General features: G+C 35.1%; 1 long non-coding RNA gene across 1 annotated transcript in view; it reads right to left on the reverse strand.

Moving 5' to 3' along the window:
- The window catches only part of LOC108290744, a 319,814-nt gene that overhangs the window by 107,905 nt on the left and 190,691 nt on the right, over positions 1 to 21,218 (reverse strand). The gene's annotated exons all lie outside the window — the stretch shown is intronic.

A 21,218-nucleotide genomic window follows, 5' to 3' on the forward strand; every position in this document is an offset into this window, starting at 1 on the left:
AAAATTCCAGAGCAAGACTCACTGCTCTATAGACACAGATGAAAATAAAAATTATGGATATGAAAATGAATTTCTTCAAGAAATGCACGAAAATTAAGAAAGAAAATATCTGGTTGGCATTCTTGACATTTTTACAAATTGTCATACAGTTTTAATAAAATTCAAGAAGCTTAGCCTTCGGGATAACATAAAAATCCAGACACAGTGGCTCATGCCTGTAATCCTAGTATTTTGGGAGGCCAGGGTGGGTGGATCACCTGAGATCAGGCGTTTGAGACCAGCCTGGTCAACATGGTGAAATCCTGTCTCTACTAAAAATACAAAAATTAGTTGGGCACGGTGGTTGTACCTGTAATCTCAGATACTCGGGAGGCTGAGGCAGGAGAATCCCTTGAATCTGGGAGGCAGAGGTTGAAGTGAGCCAAGATCAAGCCATTGCACTACAGCCTGGGTGACAAGAGCAAAACTACATCTCAAAAATAAATAAATAAATAAAATTAAAAGAAGAAAAATCATGGATAAAAGTAGAATGGCATGAAAAACAAAAACAGGGAAATTTAAAATTCAATTACAATTTGAATTTCACTGATGGCTATAAAAACAAAACATAGCCCAAAAACTGAATTTCTAGTGTGAAAGAAAAACAGCACTCATTAACAATGCAGAGAAAAAAGACAAACACAACATAAGAAATAATTTTAAGCTAGAAATCACAGATGTCAAAATGGAAGAATAATATTCAGAGATAGAGTACAATAAAAATTTTCTCAAATAACAAAAAGGGAGATTCTTCAATCCAAAGGAGCCTTCAGTTACAAGTAATTCCAGTGAAAGTTCGGGTTTTGTTGAAGATTTGCCATCGTTCCTTTTTATTAAGAAGAATATAAAATAGTTGCACAATAGTCTTTTGGAAAAAAAAAAGGAAAAAGTTCAAAACCTGATCTAAGTTTGAACCCCAAAAACAAACTATGGACTAAACTGAAATATAACTACATGTATCACAAAATTTACCTCGAAATAACATTCCTAATATAGATAGCAATTTAAACCAGCTCCTTTAAATTTCTGAGTAGCAGAAAATTTGAAAAGCTGTAATCACCTCTAAGTTATGCAAAATTATGAAAAAGTGTTTAAGTCATCTTATCCATGAGCTTAATATCACACACACACACATGCATGCACACAAACACATACACATACCAATAATAGTTTCTAACTTCACTAATAATAATAGAAACTAATTTCCCCAAAACCAATGATAATATTTAGGTATGCTTCTTTGTGCTGCAATTTTTTTCTAGAAAGTACTGAAATAACAAAAGAAAAAAATGAAAAATAACAGCTGTACCTTTTGTCAAAGAGGATACAATTAACAGAAATAAAGGGGAAAGCTATATCTATAAGCATGTTCATAGCATTATTATTTAACAAGAGTAATTAAAAATTAGAACCAACCTTAATCAAACAATTAACATACATTTCTTTTTATCTTTGAGAACACATGGACACCTGGAGGGGAGTGACACACACTGGGGCTTGTTGGTGGGGAGGAAGGGGAAGGGAGAACATTAGGAAAAACAGCTAGTGCATGCTGAGCTTAATACCTAGGTGACGAGTTGAAAGATGTAGCAAATCACCATGACACACATTAACCTATATAACAAACCTGTATGTCCTGTACATGTGCCCCAGAACTTAAAATAAAAATAAATACTCATTCCTGAGTCATACAGATGATACTCTAGACCTGAAATAGCTTTCCCCTGTACTCACCCCAGCTCAATATTATTCATAATTTTCAGGTCTTTTTTTTACAAATCATATCCATCCAAAAGCCTGTTCAGACTATTAGACCAAATACATACATGTTTTTTACAATATTTATCTGTGCATATAAACCCATGCTTTGGCTAGAAGACTTACCTTAATTAGTTTTTTAAATTTATGTTTATATATTTATATGAACTTCACAAATACACTACATCACAGGCACTAAGATGCTGAAATGAAATATTTGCTTAGAAAATATCAGTGAAAACAGAGCATGTGTATTTATAATCTATTGGGGGAAAGAAATCAAGCATTTATATTTAGACTAGGAATGCATGTGCAAGCTTCAATATTTTCAGAAATATTTTCCTCTGTTTTCAGCTTCTTTGGTAATGAGCAAATAAAGCATCCTGTCACCTAAAATATAAAGGTAAGGGATTTGGAAACAAGACATGCCACGTGAGCATTTTTTCTGTGCAATGCCTGAGTCAAATCTATAGAGGAGAAAGGAGGCTTGTAATGAGACATAAGTAGTTGTGAGAAAAGACATCACTGGCAGTTTCCTGACAGAAAGACTGAGATTTAATCACCCGAAGCTGCTTTTGCAGCCACTGCTGAGGCATGTTAGCTTCACTGTCAAGGAGCAGGATGCCTGTCAAGACCGCAGTAAAGCAAACGGAATCGCTGCCAACGTGCTGCCTACGGATGGCAGATGAGCCTCATATGCCATTTATTTTACTTCTGTACATTTTGATCTTGTGTTGTGTTATCTATAGAAAACAGCAAGCCTGTATATCACTACAAAGGAACATCAAGAGAGAAAATATTGTTATTAAGCTTATGAAAAGGGAGACACAGTTTCTTTGGAGTTATTTAAGATACTCAACAGAATCCTGCTGAGCAAAGCAGAGATTTATTTTAATCATAACTTCAAAAGCTATTGCACTTTAAAGGCATGTAATTAAAAATGTTGACTTGGAAGGAGGGACAAGATAATGAACTTTATATATTTTGTGTATTACAGTAATAGTTCCATATATAGAGAGGCTCCTAAAGTCAGCTAAGTCAGTAAAAGTTCCATATGTAAGAATGTCCCTTAAATCACACTGCTTACGTGACCTTGAGCAAGTAACTTCACCTCTGTGTTAGTCTGTGTAAAAAGTGATATTAACAGATTTTTTTTTCCATTCCATACAGCTAGAGTAAATTTCCAGATTGTCAGATTTTATACTTTGTATCACCCCTGATTTATTATCATTATTTAATAAATATTTGTTATTAAAATACTATACAAAATAAAAATTACAATTGTGTGGTTTCATGCTCACACTTACCGGAAAATGTGAGGCTACATAGATGATTGGAAGAAGACAAAAGAGGACTATTGTCACAGCACTGGAAAAATAACTAAATGTAGAATTTTCATTAGTTTTAAAATTGAGTCATCTTGATACCTTATTGTACCTACGAGAATAGAAATACATGTAATTTGCGGCATCCAAATGATTATTGCAGAAGTTTTTTGTTTTTGTTTTTTAGCCCTCATGAAATTATAAAATAAGATCACAAGCATAGTAATAGCCTAAGTACTGAGCTGACACTATGTGCTCTCTAGAAGTAGTACCTGTAGTGGGCTGAATAATGGCATACCCACCCCATCCTAAAAAGATATATCTTCCCTGAACCTATGAATGTGAACTAGTTTGAAAGAAGGGTAAATATAATTAAGGATCCTGAGACAAGATCATCTGGATTAGGGAGAGCACTAAATCCAGTGACAGGTGTTCTTATAAGAAAGAAGAGGGAGATTGAACAGAGACACGCAGAAGGCCATGTGAAAATAGCAACAGAGATTGAAATGATGTAGTCCCAAGGAGTCTTGACAGTCACCAGAAGCTGGATGGGGCAAGAAAGGATTGTCCTCTGATGTCCGAATATAGCGTGTGGCCCTGCTAACATCTTGATTTTGGATTTCTGGCCTCCAGAACTTGAGAGAATAATTTTTTGTTTTTTAAGACTCCAAGTTTGTGATAGTTTGTTACAGCAGCCATCAGAAACTCATACAGTATTTTCATTTTACTCCTATAACAACTATAAGGAGCAGATGCTACTATCCCATTTTCTGTATTTAGAAACTCTGTCTCAGAAAAGAAAGTAATTAAGTTCAGTGAGAAAGAGTGTGACTGAGCCAGGTTGTGAACTGGGTCTATCCAGTTTTAAAGCCTTTTTCTTTAAAACCAATTTTAAACTTTAAAAAACAACAAACAAACAAATCCTTTCTTCTTATAACTCTCTGGCTTCTGTCTTATAATTCCACACTTTTTCCTTACCATTTTCTAGAAAAAGTGAATAACTTTATGCTAAGAATGCATTAAGATCATTCTACTCACATTCTTTTAAGTCAAAAAGCTCCTAAAGCAAGTTGAGGAGGAAAGGAACGTTGAAAATTGGCTTAGTTAATGAACACCATAAGGTCATTTCTAAAGTTTCTTGGCATCTCAGAGTCTAAGGAGACACTGCTGTATGACTTTTTATTGGGGGTGCTGAACCCCAGTATTAATTTCCTATCTCTTATTTATTCATAGTTTCTCAAAGGGGTATCTGGGTTCCTTGATGATAGTTTCCAAGGATCTGGGAGTTTTCAGATTATCTTTGAGAAAAGTCTGACTGGCCCCACTAGAAGCAAGCCACTTCGTAAAAATAACAACTGCTGGGGGATATTCCCCCCCAAAAAAATTCAGACCTGCCAATCAGTTCCAGCCCTGAGCATCATCTCCACTTCTGGGAGGTCAATTGTCACAGACTATTTACCAAGATGAGTCTGGAAATTTCTCCCCACCCCCATCCTGTCCACTATATTGTATTTATTTTCCTACATTCTCACATTTACTTTTTTTAAGTTTTTTTGAGGTATAATTTAAATACAATAAAATTAAACTATGGCAAGTATACATTTTATGCATATTGGCAATGTACACAGTCATGCAGCCACCACCACAAGGAAAATAAAGAATATTTTCATCACCACAAAAATTTTCTAGATGCCCTTCTGAGATCAATTTCATTTTCCTACCCCTAGCCTCTGGCATTCATTCCACTTTCTGTCACTATAGCTCTGTTTTTCCTAGAACTTCATATAAATAGAATCATAATGTATGTAGTCTTTTGTGTCAAATTTCTTTCACTGAGCATGGTGCTTAAATATTCACTCAAAATGCAATCTGTTTCACATTGTTCAGTGGTTCATTCCTATATGTTGCTGAATTTCCACTGTATGTCTGTACCACAATTAGTTATTCATTTATCAGCTGGTGAACACTTGGATTGCTTTCAGTTTGAGTATATTATTAATAATCGTGCTCACAACTAATTCTATTTACTTACTTCACTTTCCTTTCTTATCTTCTTTTCTTCTGTATCTTCAAGAACATCTTCCTCTTTCCTACTCCAAATTGACCAGAAATAAAGCTCTAGCAACCCAGGGCAGTGATTCTTAACTAGGGATAATTTCAGCGGCCAGGAGATATGTGACAATACCTGAAAATATTTTTGATTGTCCTGACTTAGAAGAGGAGATGCTACTGGCTTCTAGTGAATAGAACACAGGTATGCTTTTAAATATCCTAAAAAGAGCAGTTCCCCCCACAACAAAGAAGTATCCAACCTAAATATCAGTAGTGCAGAAGTTGAGAAACCAAAGTGTATGGAATGAACTTATACAGCAGCATGTCCCATGAAAGCTGTTGCTATGGTCTGAGTGTTGATGTCTCTTCAAAATTCATGTGCTAGGAACTAACACCCAATGTGATAGTATTAAGAGGTGGGATATTCTGTGAAGTGATTAAGTCATGAGGGCACTGCCCTCATAAAATTTTATCTTTTCAGAGACACATTTCACATTGTTGTCCAGGCTAGAGTGCAGTGGGGTGATCACAGCTCACTGTAGCCTCAAACTCCTGGGCTAGGGGAACGCTCCCACCTCAGCCTACCCAAGTAGCTCCGACTACAGGTGTACACCACTAGGCCAGTTAACTTGTTTTTTTGTTGTTGTTGTTGGTTTTTGTTTTGTTTTGTAGAGACAGGGTCTCTTTCTGCTGCCAAGCCTCCCTCCTAAAACTTTATAAAAGAAGTCAAAGGGAGCTGCCTCTCCCATTTCTGCCATATAGGGACACAGCAAGAAGGTGTTATCTTTGAAGCAGAGAGCAAGCTTGCACCAGACACTGACTGGCTCTGTGTCCTGATCGTGGGCACCCCAGCCTTCAGAATTGTGAACAATCAATTTCTACCCTGTCTAAGATATTTGTTACAACATCCCAAATAAACTAAGACACCTATTATAAAGCGGGAATATTAGGGGTGTGTGTGTGTGTGTATTATAATATTTTATATTACTGAGAAAAAATCCTGGAATTCAAGGAATGGCTTTTCATTTTTATATACATAGTCTTTGTTACATGCACTGACTTCTAATAAAAATATACAAGGTAATACATGAATCATTGAATGAGTTAATAATTCTGTTCAGGGAAACCAAGCAACAAAATCACTCAACTCCCAGCTAAAATCTTTAGCTAATGTGTATCTGATGAGACAGAAGTTTATAACTCAAGGAACAAGTGTATCAGGACTTGCCAGGGGAGAAATGGCTATTTTGTCACTGTCCCCCACCAGCCATAAAGGGTAACAGTGTTACACTATTCATTTCTCCCGAACCTCCTGGGCTATTCTTAAACCCTTCAAAAGCTTCTAGATATCTCACAAGGTTGCAACTTTAGCAAGGTGAAAACTAGCAAATGGAACAATTTTTACCTTTAAGAAATGGCCACTTCAGACAATGAAGGAATTTTACTTGAGGGTGATTTTATTTTTGAAACAAATTCAAGGAGCCCCTGCATTAAAAATTATCTGACTTTAGGACAAAACACGTACTTTACTCAATAGTGTCATTAGTCTCCAAATCTTTTATGTACTGTTCTGAAAAGAACATGGATTTGAAGCCAGACAGATCTGAATTTTATTCAAAGCTCCAATACTTGGATTTTGTGCCAACAGGGCCAACCCTCTTAATTTCTCTCAGACTGTGCATCATCATCTACAAAATGGAAAAAACAATAGCGAACCTATAGTTTAAGTTTTAATAACATGTTCTTTATTCCAGGCCTGTTACATAGCATGCATTTGATAAAGGTTGATTTTCTTATTGTTTCCTACTGTCAGCTTCAAGCTAAGTGACTTTTAAAAAAATGAACATTGTCCCCAAAAACAATTAACATTTGTTTATATAAATGCTTAAATATTATATATGCAACATGCTTAATGGGGGTGTATTTCTTAACAAATATTCGTGAACCCTAAGCATTAGACTGATATATAATTCTAAGAGAAATTTCATAAGGCCCACTGATAGAACTACATAATCTGCAAAAGAAAGTCACAAGATGATACACTTTAACCTAGCTGAAGTTATGTATGTTTTTTTAAATAAAAATATATGATTTGTAGTACTGAACTAATTTCTCAGTACCTTATTATTAAAGATGTTCATAATCCATGAAGTATACTTCACTCATAATAAGTGACCAAAAGATTTTAATTAACTATGCTGCTTGAGAGGCAAATATAGCATCTCTCTTTGCTCATGGATTATTCTCATATCTCTTCCTATATCATGTATTTTTAACTTAAAATTAATACTTCTCTTTTGAGCTGTAAATCCATTTGAGACATATTATACTTCTAAGATGTTACAGAAAACAAAATCATATTAACATTTTCTAATTTAGAATGTAAATGGAAATTTACATGCTCAATACAAGTCAAATACCTCTATCTCTTTACTAACTCTGTACATAAAAAGAGGAAGGAAGTAAAAAGGGAAGAGAAGAAGAGAAGGAAGAAGGAAAAAAGGGAAAAGAAAAGAGAAATGTGTACCCTTTACATTAAGCAGCAGCAGCAGTAAAATACCCTGTGGTGTGGGGGAAGCACTTTCCATCCTCTCCTTGGGGATCTCAATTTTTCTTGGTCTTTGGGATTATGCTTCATGGAAAGTGCTAACACTCATGACACTAATCTATTCAATGATGTATAGAGATCCTGTTCCTCTAAGAAGAAAATGAAAACAGATGTCTTTCTTTATGCAGAGATTCCTGTGGGAATTACATTACTAATGAGAAGAGGAGCTAGAAGAAGAAAGAAAAAAAAAAAAAGGCTATGCCCAGCCACAAAAATGTAAAGTAGAATTTTTATTTGACAATCTAGAAATTAAGTGCACTGTTGGAGCAATAGAGATAGACACTCTTCTGTGAAGAATGGCTTTTCCAAATATGTTTCTCAAGTAGCCAGTTCCAGATACATTTTTAGTATATTTAGCAAAAATAGGACTGCTACTTCTTGATTGGAAAGATGACATTGGCTGTCATATGGGGGCATTTCTACATATCTTCCTAAAATCCATTTTAAGAATTTTCTTTTCTTACCTCTAAATAGTTATGAGACAGTTTCATGTAAAATTGACCTAGGTATTGAAGAAAATATAAGGAAGTTAGGGAGGTAGTTTGTAAAAAATAGAGAAATTGATTAAAGGATGTAGATATATAATTATATAATTACTTATATTTATTGTACTGAAAAACATCATCAATGTTATTTACATTAATGCAAATCTAATTCTATTACTCTTTTGTTTAAACTTTTTCAATTGCTCCCCATAATAAACTCTGTACTAGGGCATAAAGTGCCATTTTGTTATGTGTATCCTTAACATCCATTCGGTTTCATCTTTTACCGCTCCACTTCGATTCTAAATGCTCAAGTGATTTAACATCATCTGTTGTTCCCTAACAAATCTCATGCATTTGAACATAACTGCCTGGGGTACTCCCCCTCAAGTGTCACCACCTGGAAACCAACTAATTTTCCTTGATGACTCAGATTTCATTTTATGGGAGGCCTTCTCTGACTCTACCCAGCTGATTTAAGAACATAATTTTCTGCACAACTTTTTTTACTCTGTGTATAACTCCATTATACAAATCAAAATATTATCATTATCACTGTGATTTTTAACTACTAAGCCACAAACACTACACTATGAGTGTAGAAACTGTCTTTTCATCATTGTGTGCAACTATTAAATGTTTGTTGTTTAAAAGCCTGAATGAAAATAAACTAGATAAATGAATGAATAAACTTACTATGACTAGAAGCACAAAGAGATAAGTGCTCATAAGGCTTGAAGAACAAAAAGTGAAAATCAGAACAGGATGAACATTGGTTTTTAATCAGAATTAAATAAATGTAAACTGAACTTCCCTAATTCTTAATTCCATTGATGCAGATGGGAGTCACTTTAACAGTTAAAGTTATATAGTAATCATATAAATATTCTGCTTTTGTCTCCATTTACCCACAAAGTCTCCCGTCTCCTAGAAAATATGTCCCCTTATATTTCTTAGGCCTCTCTATGTAAGAGCCTATATAGACTCTCAAACCTACCTTTGGAAAACTTGCCCTGACCTTGTTCTCCTGCCGTAGTTTCTCCTTAGCAATAACTTTTGTTTCCCCCACCTGGGTGAAGGTGCCCAACTGCTGTGATTTCTGATGCTGCTTCCTATAAGAACTCAACAAAGATGCTGCCTTTCAAACGTCCCAAAGCCAACGATTCATAAGAGTCAGAAAGCCACTAGCGAAACTGCCTGCCCCCATATTTGTCAATTGTTGCCACACAGGTGATCTAACTTGAACTATTGTGCATTTTCTCACTGTATCTGAAAAAAGTTTTAATGAAAATAATATTCCTTCCATGCCTCTTTCCATAGGTGCTCAAGAAAATGTGTAAGCAGCTTGAAAGAGGACCTGACACTTAATGACTGTTTCATTGTCTTTTTTCAAAGATCCTGTGCACCAACCTCTCCTTTCCTCTCTCAGCCAAAATTATCAGGCTGTCATGTAAATAGACCACTGATTGCCTGTAATCACAAATTCCTCAAATAGATCCAGAGAAGTCTAAATTCTTTCTGGGTTTAGCAAGGATTCTGGCTACAAAAAGATTAGGCTGATGTCAGAATTTTAGAATATTACTCCTCAAAATGTTAACTAATGCTTCTTTCATACATTCTTTATGTGGGAGAAGAAAATGAGCAAGGGTGAACTAGAAGAACAAGTCATTAATGTCTACATACTAGGTAACCCAGAAGACATACTTGCATGGCACTAAAGAGCAGAAGTTGTTTGGAAATGAGAAAATAATCTAGATAGGTTGCCCAGAATGGGGAATACCTACAACCTATCTAGAGACTAACATTTTAAAAGTTCCCATACACCTAGAAAAATTCTGATTATGTTGTAGTCATGAAAACAAATAACCACAGAAATTCATTTTAAATCAATCAGCGATAGATTACCTCAGTGAACACGCTTTTGCAAACCAATCCATAACAGTCCTTTGCTTTTGAAAATCAGCTAAATAAGAATAAGCTTACCCCATGAGCAAGCTTTTAAAAGCCAATCTATCAACTATACTCTTGCCCAAATAACCACGTTTCTAAAGCTGAGACCAACCCATCCCTAAAACTCCACCAACTAACTCCCTGACTCACTATTTCCCAAAAGCCTTTTACACTATCAGCTCCTTGCTATGCTCAGAGAGGATGTACCTAACCAGCATAGTTCTCCCTTACTTAAGCAAGCAATAAATTCAGCATTGTGTGTGTGTGTGTGTGTGTGTGTTCTTCCAGATACTAAATGGTGGCCTCATTATTTGATATCACCAAAGTTAAACATGTGCCATTGGTTGGGAAAGCTATCCCAAAGAATTTTAAGAGGGGTGGCAATACCCAAAAGGCCAAATTTGACTTAACCTTGAACCTTGCCATGAAGGACAGCTGTGTCTACTCCCAGTAAATGCCTTTTGGAGTCAATTCCTGAATCTGACCCAAATAAACTTTTTAAACTTGCATACTTAAATTTTCTTATCCTTTCATTCTTCCTCTGTAAAATAGGCATGATACTATCTCACTGTGTTAATATGAGTGCTAAATTACATGATAAAAGTATTCTAAACGATAAAGCATTCAAATATTTGTAAGTACTAGTCATCAATTTGCACAGCCCCATTCATTCCAGGAGCCAAAACAAAAAAAGGCATAAATAAAAAAAATCTTCCTCCCTGCCCTATCTTCTCTTCTTGTCTTCCATGCTTCAGATGCAATAAATGTTATTAATTTCTGGTGAATTCTTCTAGATATGTTCCTAGAATAACATAGCATTGTGTGCATTATTTTTAAAAATAGTACACAATTTGTACACATATTATACATTTTATTCTATTTTTTATTTTACCATTGATCTTAAGGCTCATTATACGACAGTATAGAGTATCCACCCTTATCCTCTGGATACGTTCAAAGACCCCAGTGGATGACCCAGTGGATAGCACCAAACCCACATATACTCTATTTTTTCTATCTGAAAACCAAGATGGCAACTAAGTGATAGCAAATAGCATATACAATGTGGATATCCTGGACAAAAGGATGATTCATATCCTAGGTTAGATGAAGCAGGATGGTAAAAGATTTCATCATGTTACTCATAATGGCTCACAGTTCAAACTTATGAATTGTTTATTTTTTGTTTTCTTTTTTTCCCTTGAGATGGAGTCTTGATCTGTTGCCCAGCTGGAGTGCAATGGCACAATCTTGGCTCACTGCAACCTCCGCCTCCCAGGTTGAAGCAATTCTCCTGCCTCAGCTTCCCAAATAGCTGAGATTACAGGCACCAGGCATCACACCTGGATACTTTTTGTATTTTTAGTAGAAATGGCGTTTCATCACGCTGGCCAGAAATGTTTAGTAGAAATGGGGTTTCATCATGTTGATCAAACTCCTGATCTCATGATCCGGCCTCCTAAAGTGCTAGGATTACAGGTGTGAGCTACCCATGCCTGGCCACTTATTTCTTGAATTTTCCATTTAATATTTTTAGATCCCCATTAACCACAGGCAGCTAAAACCACAGAAAGAAAAATCACAGATAAAAGGGCGCTACTGTATATGGAATTGTATTGTTATTTTTTAAGGGCTGCTTAGGATTCCACATTATAGTATTTTATAATTTGCTTAACCAATGACCTACCATTGGGAATGTAGGTGGTTTCAAAACTTTGTATCAAAAATTGTGTTATTTAAGAAATTATACGGATACATTTACACACACACATTGCATGTCTAAGCTATAGGAATAAATTCTCAAAGTAGAATTGCTAGATGAAAGAGTACATGCATTTTACATTGCAATAGCTATTGTCAAAAGCTCTCCTTATGTCAATTCATATCACCATCAATAGAAAAGAGAATACATCTGTCGGTATATTAATCAACTTTGTTAATCAAAATTCTGTCAATAATAAAAAGGTTTTATTTACTTAATATTATTTTCCAAAATATTGTGTGCAAAGTTCAATTCTATTCTTTTGTCTAAAAATCATTTTTATTTTTTCCCTGCAAAGTCTGGGCATATACTTCACTCGTGTTTGAATTATATGTATACAGCCCATACAGCCTTTGTAACTGATTTATAGGGGTTTTTATATTTGATAATTAGGCTTTTCTCATGTTTTCCAAATATTTTCCGAGCTTGCTATTTGGTTTTTTGAATTTGCTTATAGTATTTTTCTATCAAAAATCAATCTTTTATTGCTTTTGAATTTTTGCATTGCTGTCCTTATCTATAGTAATTTTTGTTCCAGTTTTATTCCAATACTTTTACAGTTTCAAATGATTTTGTTATAAGGAGTGAAACAGAAATCTAAGTTTATTTATCCAAGTACTCTCAATTGTCACTTATTCATTATTTTTCATTTATGTAAAATCTTAACACTACTCTTTTTGTAAATATAGTTGCCTTTTTCTACTAGGTTCCACAAAATTATATCAGTATCATGTCATTTAGATTATAACAATTTCATAGTATGCTATAGTATCAGATAGAGCTAGTTCATTCAATTACTTTTTTTCCTTATTTTTTTGGCTGTTCTTGCACATTTTTATATACATTGTACACTTTTGAATCCACTCATCTAGTTATACAGTTTTTAAGTCCTTGTAGATTACTTTATATGGCACTAACAGTTTTAAAAAACTGATCTTCCCATTCAAAGCACAGCCTGTCTTTTCTTATTTTTAGTTTTCTTTTGTTTCTGATTGTAGCAATAGTATTTTTTCATGATTATATTTTACCTATATTTTGTAATGCTACAGGTTTCTATATATTGATTTCTTGAACTTTCTTATTGTTTATAATAGCTATTCAGATGAAGTTACTGGTTTTTCCAGAAATACAGCCAGATCTTCTTCAAGTAATGATACTTGAGTATCACTTTTATATTTAGAGAACACTTGTAAAGGAAATATATTTCAAATAGGAATATGCGATAATTTATAGTCACTATGCATTCACCTTGAAAAGTAATAGTAGAAGAGTGAGTCTGTGTGCTGACAAGCATCCCTTCCTTCCTAATATATCTTAATCGTATATTAAGAGGTCTTTTACCTGCAAGGAAAATAGAGAATGAACCTGTCTCATAAGAGTTATACAATTCTTCTTTGAGTAAAATTCTTTAATATGGTCAATACAACATTTATTTGAGGGAAAAGACAAAATGGTTGACTAGACACAGCCAGGAAGACACAGCCACCAAGAGATCAGACCATCAAGAAGACTAGCACGCTCCAAGTAGATCTTTGGAAGGAAGGCATTGAGAGTGAATGGAGAGCAGATGCAGACACTGGAATGAAGAGGGAGGAAGCTAGGAACTCTGCATAGGGCTACTGAGTGCCAGGACTCATCCCTGGCCCCAAACAGCTCCTGGGAAAGGGGTGAGTTAAATAGGCATGGAGTAGCCCACTCTCACCATAGACCTCTGGAATCCTAGCTGCAGGAGATCCAGTGACCTCCATGGACATTTGAGCTTGAAAGGAAAGACAGTTGGAGGAGAGTTGACAGGGACAATATTCCAGCCTCTGTGGAACCCAGCTGGTTTGGCACAGGAACAGCTGCAGTGGAGCACAGCCATGGATGCCTGTCCTCCGAGGCTCATCTCACTCCTTTAGGTGGCTTTGGCCTTTGTTGACGGTGGTTCCTAGAAAGAACAGGGCTATCTTGCCTGTGGGATGGGGCCAGTCTGATCTCAGTGCCCCTCTGTCTGTCAGCCTCTCCCAGGGTCTCTGCCTGGCTGCACCTACATGCAGCTAAGCCTCACATGACCTTGTAAATGATACAAGAGCTGAAAGGTGAAATAGCCATTTTTAAAAATATGAAACTGATCTAATAGAGCTGAAAAACTCACTATAAGAAATTCATAATATAATTGGAAGTATTAAGAGCAGAATAGACCAAACTGAGGAAAGCATCTCAGAGCTTGAAGACCAATTCAAATCAACTCTGTCAGACAAATGTAAAAAAAAAAAAATCAAAAAGAATGAACAAGACATCTAAGAAATATGGGTTATGTAAAGAGACCAAACTTGTGACTCACCACCATCCTTGAAAGACAGGGAGAGAGCAAGTAATCGACAAACGTATTTGAGAATATTGTCCCCCAAAAATTGCCGAACCTCACTAGAGAGTTCAAAATTCAAATTCAGGAAATTCAGAGAACCCCTGCAAGATAGTACATAAGACGACCATCTCCAAGACACATGGTAATCAGATTCTCCAAGGTCACTGTGAAAGAAAACATATTAAAGGAAGCTAGAGAGAAGGGGCATATCACCTATAAAAGGAACCCATCAACTAACAGCAGAGTGCTTTGACCAGAAACCCTTATAAGCCAAAAGAGATTGAGTGGGCCAATATTCAACATCCTTAAAGAAAAATAATTTCCACCAAGAATTTCATATCAAGCCAAACTAAGATTCATAAGCAAGGTGAAATAAAATTCTTTTCCAACAAGTAAATGCTAAGAGAATTCTTTATCACAAGAAGTCCTTAAGGGATTTTGAAACAGGGAAACAAAAGACCATTACTGGCTAAGAAAAAAAAAAAAAAAACACTTGAGTTGAGTCCATAGATTATTGACACCATAAAGGAACTACACAATCAAGTCTACATAAGAGCTAGCTAATTTCACAGTGACAGGATAAAATGTGAACAAATCAATATTACCCTTGAATGTAAATGGGCTACATGCCACACTTAAAAGGCACAGAGTGGAAAGCTAGATAAAGAGGCAAGACTCAATTTATGGTGTTTTTAAGAGACTTATCTCATATGCAATGATACCCAAAGGCTCAAAGTAAATGGATGGAGAAAAAATGGTGCAAATGGAAAACAAAAAGAACAGGGGTTACTATTCTTATTCCAAATGAAACAGACTTTAAACCACCAACTATTAAAGGGACCAAGAAAGAAATTACATAATGATAAAGAGTTCAATACAACAAGAAGACTTAACTATCCTAAATATATATGAACTCAACACAACAGTACCCAGAAAAAACAACTTCAAAGAAACTGAGGTAACCACACAGCAATAGTGGGAGAGTTCAACACCCTATTGACAGTATTAGACTGATTATCAAGGCAGAAAACTAACAAAGATATTTGAGACCTAAACTCAACAGTTGACCAAATGGACCTGACAGACACCTACTTAAGACTCCATGTAAAAACAACAGAATTGACATTCTTCTCATCTACACATAGCATATACTCTAAAATTAACCACATGCTTGGATATAAAGCAATTCCCAAAAAATTTTTAAAAACCAAAATTATACCAACCACACTCTCAGGCCATAGTGCAAAGAAAAAAAAGAAATCAGTACCAAGAGCTCTCAAAATCATACAACTATGTAGAAATTAAACAATGTGCTTCTGAATGACTTTTAGGTAAACAATGAAATTAAGGCAGAAATCAAGAAATTCTTTGAGACTAATGAAAACAAAGATACAACATACCAATATCTCTGGGACACAGCTAAAACAGTGTTAAGAGGGAAGTTTATAGCTCTGTATGCCTGCATCAGAAAGAAATATCCCTAAAAACCTAACATCACATCTAAAGAAACCAGAAAAGCAAGGGCAAACCAACCCCAAAGCTAGTAGGAGAAAAGCAGTAACCAAAATAGAGCTGAACTGAAAGAAACTGAGGTGCGAAAATCTATACAAAAGAGCAACAAAACCAAACATTTGTTCTTGGAAAGAAGAAAAAGGATAGATAGACAACTACCTAGATGAATAAAGAAAAAGAGAGAGAAGATCCAAATAAACAGAATCAGAAATAGCAAAGGGAATATTATCACCAACCTCACAGAAATACGTATACGTACACACACACACACACACACACACACACACACACACACATCTTCAGAGACTATTACAAACACCTCTATGCACACACACTAGAAAACCCGCAAGAAATGGTTAAATTTCTAGAAACATACAACCTTCCAAGATTGAACCAGGAAGAAGCTGAAACCATAAACAAGGCAAAATGAGTTTTGAACGTTAATCAATATTAAAAAATCCTACCCAACCAGGAAAGCCCTGGACCAGATAAATTCATAGCTGAATTCTACAAGATGTATAAAGAACTGGTACCAATTTACTAAAATTATCCCAAAAATTGAGGAGGAAGGACTCCCCCATAACTCACTATAGAAGGCTAGCATCATTCTGATATCAAAGCCTGGCAGAGACACGCACACACAAAATAGAAAACTTCAGACCAATATCCCTGATAAACAAAGATAAAAAATCCTCAGCAAAATACAAGCAAAGTAAGTCCAGCAGCACATCAAACAGTTTATCAACCACAATCAAGTCAGCTTCATTTCTGCGATGGAAGGTCAGTTCAATATATGCAAATCAGTAATTGTGATTCATCACATAAAGAGAACAAAAAAAAAAACCCACCTAAGCACCTCATACACTCAGAAAAAGCTTTTGATAAAATTCAATACCCCTTCTTGTTAAAAAAAATAATAATAAACTACACATCAAAAGAACATACATCAAAATAATAAGAGCCATCTATGACAAACACACAGTCAATACTGAGCAGGTAAAAACTGGAAACATTCCTCCTGAGAACCATAACACAACAAAGATACCCACTCTCACCACTCCTATTCAACATAGTACTGGAAGTCTTAGCCAGAGCAATTAGGCAAGAGAAAGAAAAGGCATTGAAATATGAAGAGAAAGTCAAATAATATCTCTTCACTGAAAATGTAATATGATTCTACATCTAGAAAACCTCCAGTCTGTGCCCAAAACCTCCTTTATTTAATAAACAACTTCAGCAAAATTTGTAGGATACAAAATCGATGTACAAAAATAAGTAACATTTCTATACACCATAACATCGAAGCTGAGAACCAAATCAAGAATGTAGTCCCATTCACAATAGGCACAAAAATAAGAAAATACCTAAAAATACAATTAACAAGGGAAGTGAAAGGTCTCTATAATAATAGCTATAAAACGCCACTGAAACAAATCAGAGATGACACAAACAAATGGAAAAACATTCTATGACATGGATAAAAAGAATCGATATTGTACAAATGGCTATATTGTTCAAAGCAATTTACAGATTCAATGCTATTTCTATCAAGCTACCAATGTCATTTTCCACAAATTTCTAAAACTCATAGAGAACCAAAAAATAGCCCAAATAGCCAAAGTAATTCTAAGCCAAAAGAAAAAAGCTGGAGGCATCACACTATTCAACTTCAAACTATACTGCAAGGCTGCAGTAACCACAACAGCATGATACTGGTACAAAAAGACTAATAGAAAAGAGCAGATAACCCAGAAATAATGCCACACACCCCCAACCATCTGATCTTCAACAAAGTCAACAATAACAAGCAATAGGGACAGTATTCCTTATTCAATAAATGGTGCTAGGATAACTGGCTAGCCATTTGCAGAAGATTGAAACTAGACCCTTACTTTTTATCATACACAATAATCAACTAAAGTTGGATTAACAACTTAAATGCAAAACATAAAACTATAAAAACTCTAGAAGAAAACCTAGAAAATATCAATCCGGACGCTTGCCCTGGCAAATATTTCATAACAAAGATGCCAAAAGCAATTGTAACAAAAACAAAAATTGACAAGAAGGACCTAATTAAACTAAAGATCTTCTGCACAGCAAAAGAAACTATCAACAGAGTAAACAAACAACCTAAGGGGTGGGAGAAAATACTTGCATACTATGCAACCAGCAAAGTCTAATATCAAGAATCTACAATGAACTTAAACTTATGAGCAAAAAGCAAACAACCACTTTTAAAAATAGGCAAAAGACATGAACAGATAATTCTCAAAAGAAGACATATACATGGCCAACAAATATATAAAAGAATACTCAATATCACTAATCATTACAGAAATGCAAATCAAAACCCCAATGAGAGATCATTTCATACCAGTTAGAGTGGCTACTTTTAAAAATTCAAAAGAGAACAGATGCTGGTGAGGTTAAGGAGAAAGGGAAGATTTAGTTACTGCTGATGGGAGTATAAATTAGTTCAGACACTGTGAAAAGCAGTTTGGAAATTCCACAGAGAAGTAAGAATTGAACTACCATTCAACCCAGCAATCCCATTACTGGATTTATACCCAAAGGAATATAAATCGTTCTACCATAAAGACACATGCACACATATGTTCATTGCAGCATTATTCACAATAGCAAAGACATGGAATCAACTTAGATGTCTATCAACAGTGGACTGGATAAGGAAAATATGGTACATTCATATTATGAAATCATACCTTCATAAAAAAAGAACAAAATTATGTCCTCTGCAGCAACATGGTTGCAACTGGAGGCCTTTATCCTAAGTGAATTAATAGAGGAACAGAAAACTAAATACTGTGTGTTGTCACTTACAAGTGGGAGCTAATTTTGAGTACACACAGACAAAAAGAAGGAAACAAGACACACTGGGATCTACTTGAGAGTAGAGCGTGTGAGGAGGGTGAAAATTAAAAAAAAAAAAAAAAAAAAAACTTTTGGGCTACTTTTCTCATTACTTGGGTATGAAATAATTTGTACACCAAACCCCAGTGACATGCAATTTACCCATGTAACAAACCTCCATATATACTCTGTGATCTTAAAATAAAAATATAAATAAACTTATCACTTGTAAGTAAAACCTATTATAGGCACTATAAGTATTATATTTTAAGTAATAGCTATTATATATAAGTGATAAAGAGCTTATCATTTCTCTAGACCTGGAAAAATGTATAATTCTGAGACTAGAGAGCTTTCATAAAGATATATTTTCTTTTACAATGCACAAAACAGCAAGATTTTCAGTTCTGAAAACATGTGATGGCATCATATAACTCCAAAATTGATAGTGGACTGGACCATTTGTGGCATTGAAAGTTGGAGGAAGATGAGGGTCAATGTTTCTTAGAGTTGTATTTGACCTGGACTATTTTATTAAGACAGGGTCTCACTCTGTCAGCTAAGCTGGAGTACAGGGTGCAATCATGGCTCACTACAGCATCAACCTCCCCAAACTCAAGGAATCCGCCCACCTCAGCCTTCCAAGGAGCTGGGATTGCAGGGTTGCATCACCATGCCAGGCTAATTTTTTGTGTTTGCAGTAGAGACAGGGTTTCACCATGTTGCCCAGGCTGGTCTCAAACTCCCAAGCTTGAGTGATCTGCCCGTCTCATCCTCTCAAAGTGCTGGGATTACAGGTGTGAGCCACCACACCTGGCCCTGGGCCTTATTTTAATGTACCATGTTTGTTTGAAGATTAGGTGACTCTGATGGAGATTGTCAGAGTAGAGCAACAAGTTGGAGCCACCAGTGAATACCATTTATTAAAAGTCACCATTCAAACCAGTCAATATCTTTTCCCTTTGAATTTCTTCCAGACAATGCTGCATACTTGATTTCTTGTTACCCTCATATTTTAGTCCTAGACACATAACTGATGTTCAACAAAATAATTACAGATTAACCAGTAATAATTGTTTATTTCTCAAAAAATATGTAGTGGACCTTAAACAATGCAGGAATTTGGGACACCAGACTCTAACCCACACACAGTCAAAAATCTATATATTACTTTTTATTACCCAAAAACTTAATGATAGATAACCTACTGTTGACCAGAAGCCTTACTGATAAAATAAACAGGCAATTAACACCTATTTTGTATATGTATTATATACTGTATTCTTACAATAAAGTAAGCTATAGAAAAGAAAATGTTATTAAGAACATCATAAGAAATGAAAATACATTTACTAATCGTTAAGTGAAAATAGATCATGATATAGGTCTTCATCCTCATCGTCTTCACATTGAATAGGCTACAGAGGAGGAAGAAAAGGAAAGGTTAGTCTTCTACTTTTGTAGAAGAAAATCTGCCTATATTTGGACCCACATAGTTCAAATTTGTGTTGTTCAAGGGTGAACTGCACATATACTGGTCTTATTTTAAAGAATTATTTGGACTTATTTTTAAAAAATTATTTTAAATAATTCTTTAAAAAGTATGTTAAAGAATTATATTTCTAATGTTTCTAAGGTGCTAATTTAAGTTTCCTTCACTAAGTTTACACATAAGTGGAGTTAATGTTTCATGACCAGAACTTGTATATGTCAATATATTAAGCTCTTCTTTAACATCTTCTACCAGTATTTGCAGAACTCAGCTTTATAATTTTTAAGAGAGAATGTACTTATAACTTATGCTATTTTTGAATTGATTACCTAACACCAAATATAAAGCTAGCCAACAACATTATAAAATTGAGAGTGCAGAGAAAACTAAAGCAACATAAATATGTTAGGATATCTGCTTAGGATGCATTTAAAATAACTAAAGAAAGTAATTAGTCTCCTCTCTTTGTGTGGTTTGAAAAATTTGAAAAACAGTTACTTACATGCCTGTCTCTTCCTTTATCCTCATAACCACAAGGCAAAACTCAACATGATATGGTTTTTTCTGATTGTTTTCTCCTCCTGTAAAGGCCCACTGCTTCCACTCAAATGTAAGCAATGGGGCCCCGGTAAGCACCAGCATCAAGAAAGGTAGATGTTCTGTGGAAATATTCTGTGACTTTCCTACCAAAGTGCAAGAATATCTGTGATGCAGGAAGAAAACATTTTGCCTTCATGGCTGACTGACTTACTTGGGCATTTAGGTGGCCTTGGGTTAAAAGAAAATAGACTGAGAAAAAAGAATATGCCATAGATTTTAATTATTCCTTTCCCAACCACGCCATGAACACCAACTATAAAAGTTTATCATCTGATAAATTTTCCCCTTTCACTGAAGTGTAAACCCAGCTTTAACAGCCATTGTGTTCTAAGCTATTGGTTCCAAGTTGTTAAAAATCAAAGAAAGTGCAGGCAAAGGCACAACACTTTACACATGATGTGCAACTTCTAT

This window comes from Cebus imitator, unplaced genomic scaffold (genome assembly GCF_001604975.1).
Source record: "Cebus imitator isolate Cc_AM_T3 unplaced genomic scaffold, Cebus_imitator-1.0 Scaffold17, whole genome shotgun sequence".
Lineage (NCBI taxonomy): Eukaryota > Metazoa > Chordata > Mammalia > Primates > Cebidae > Cebus > Cebus imitator.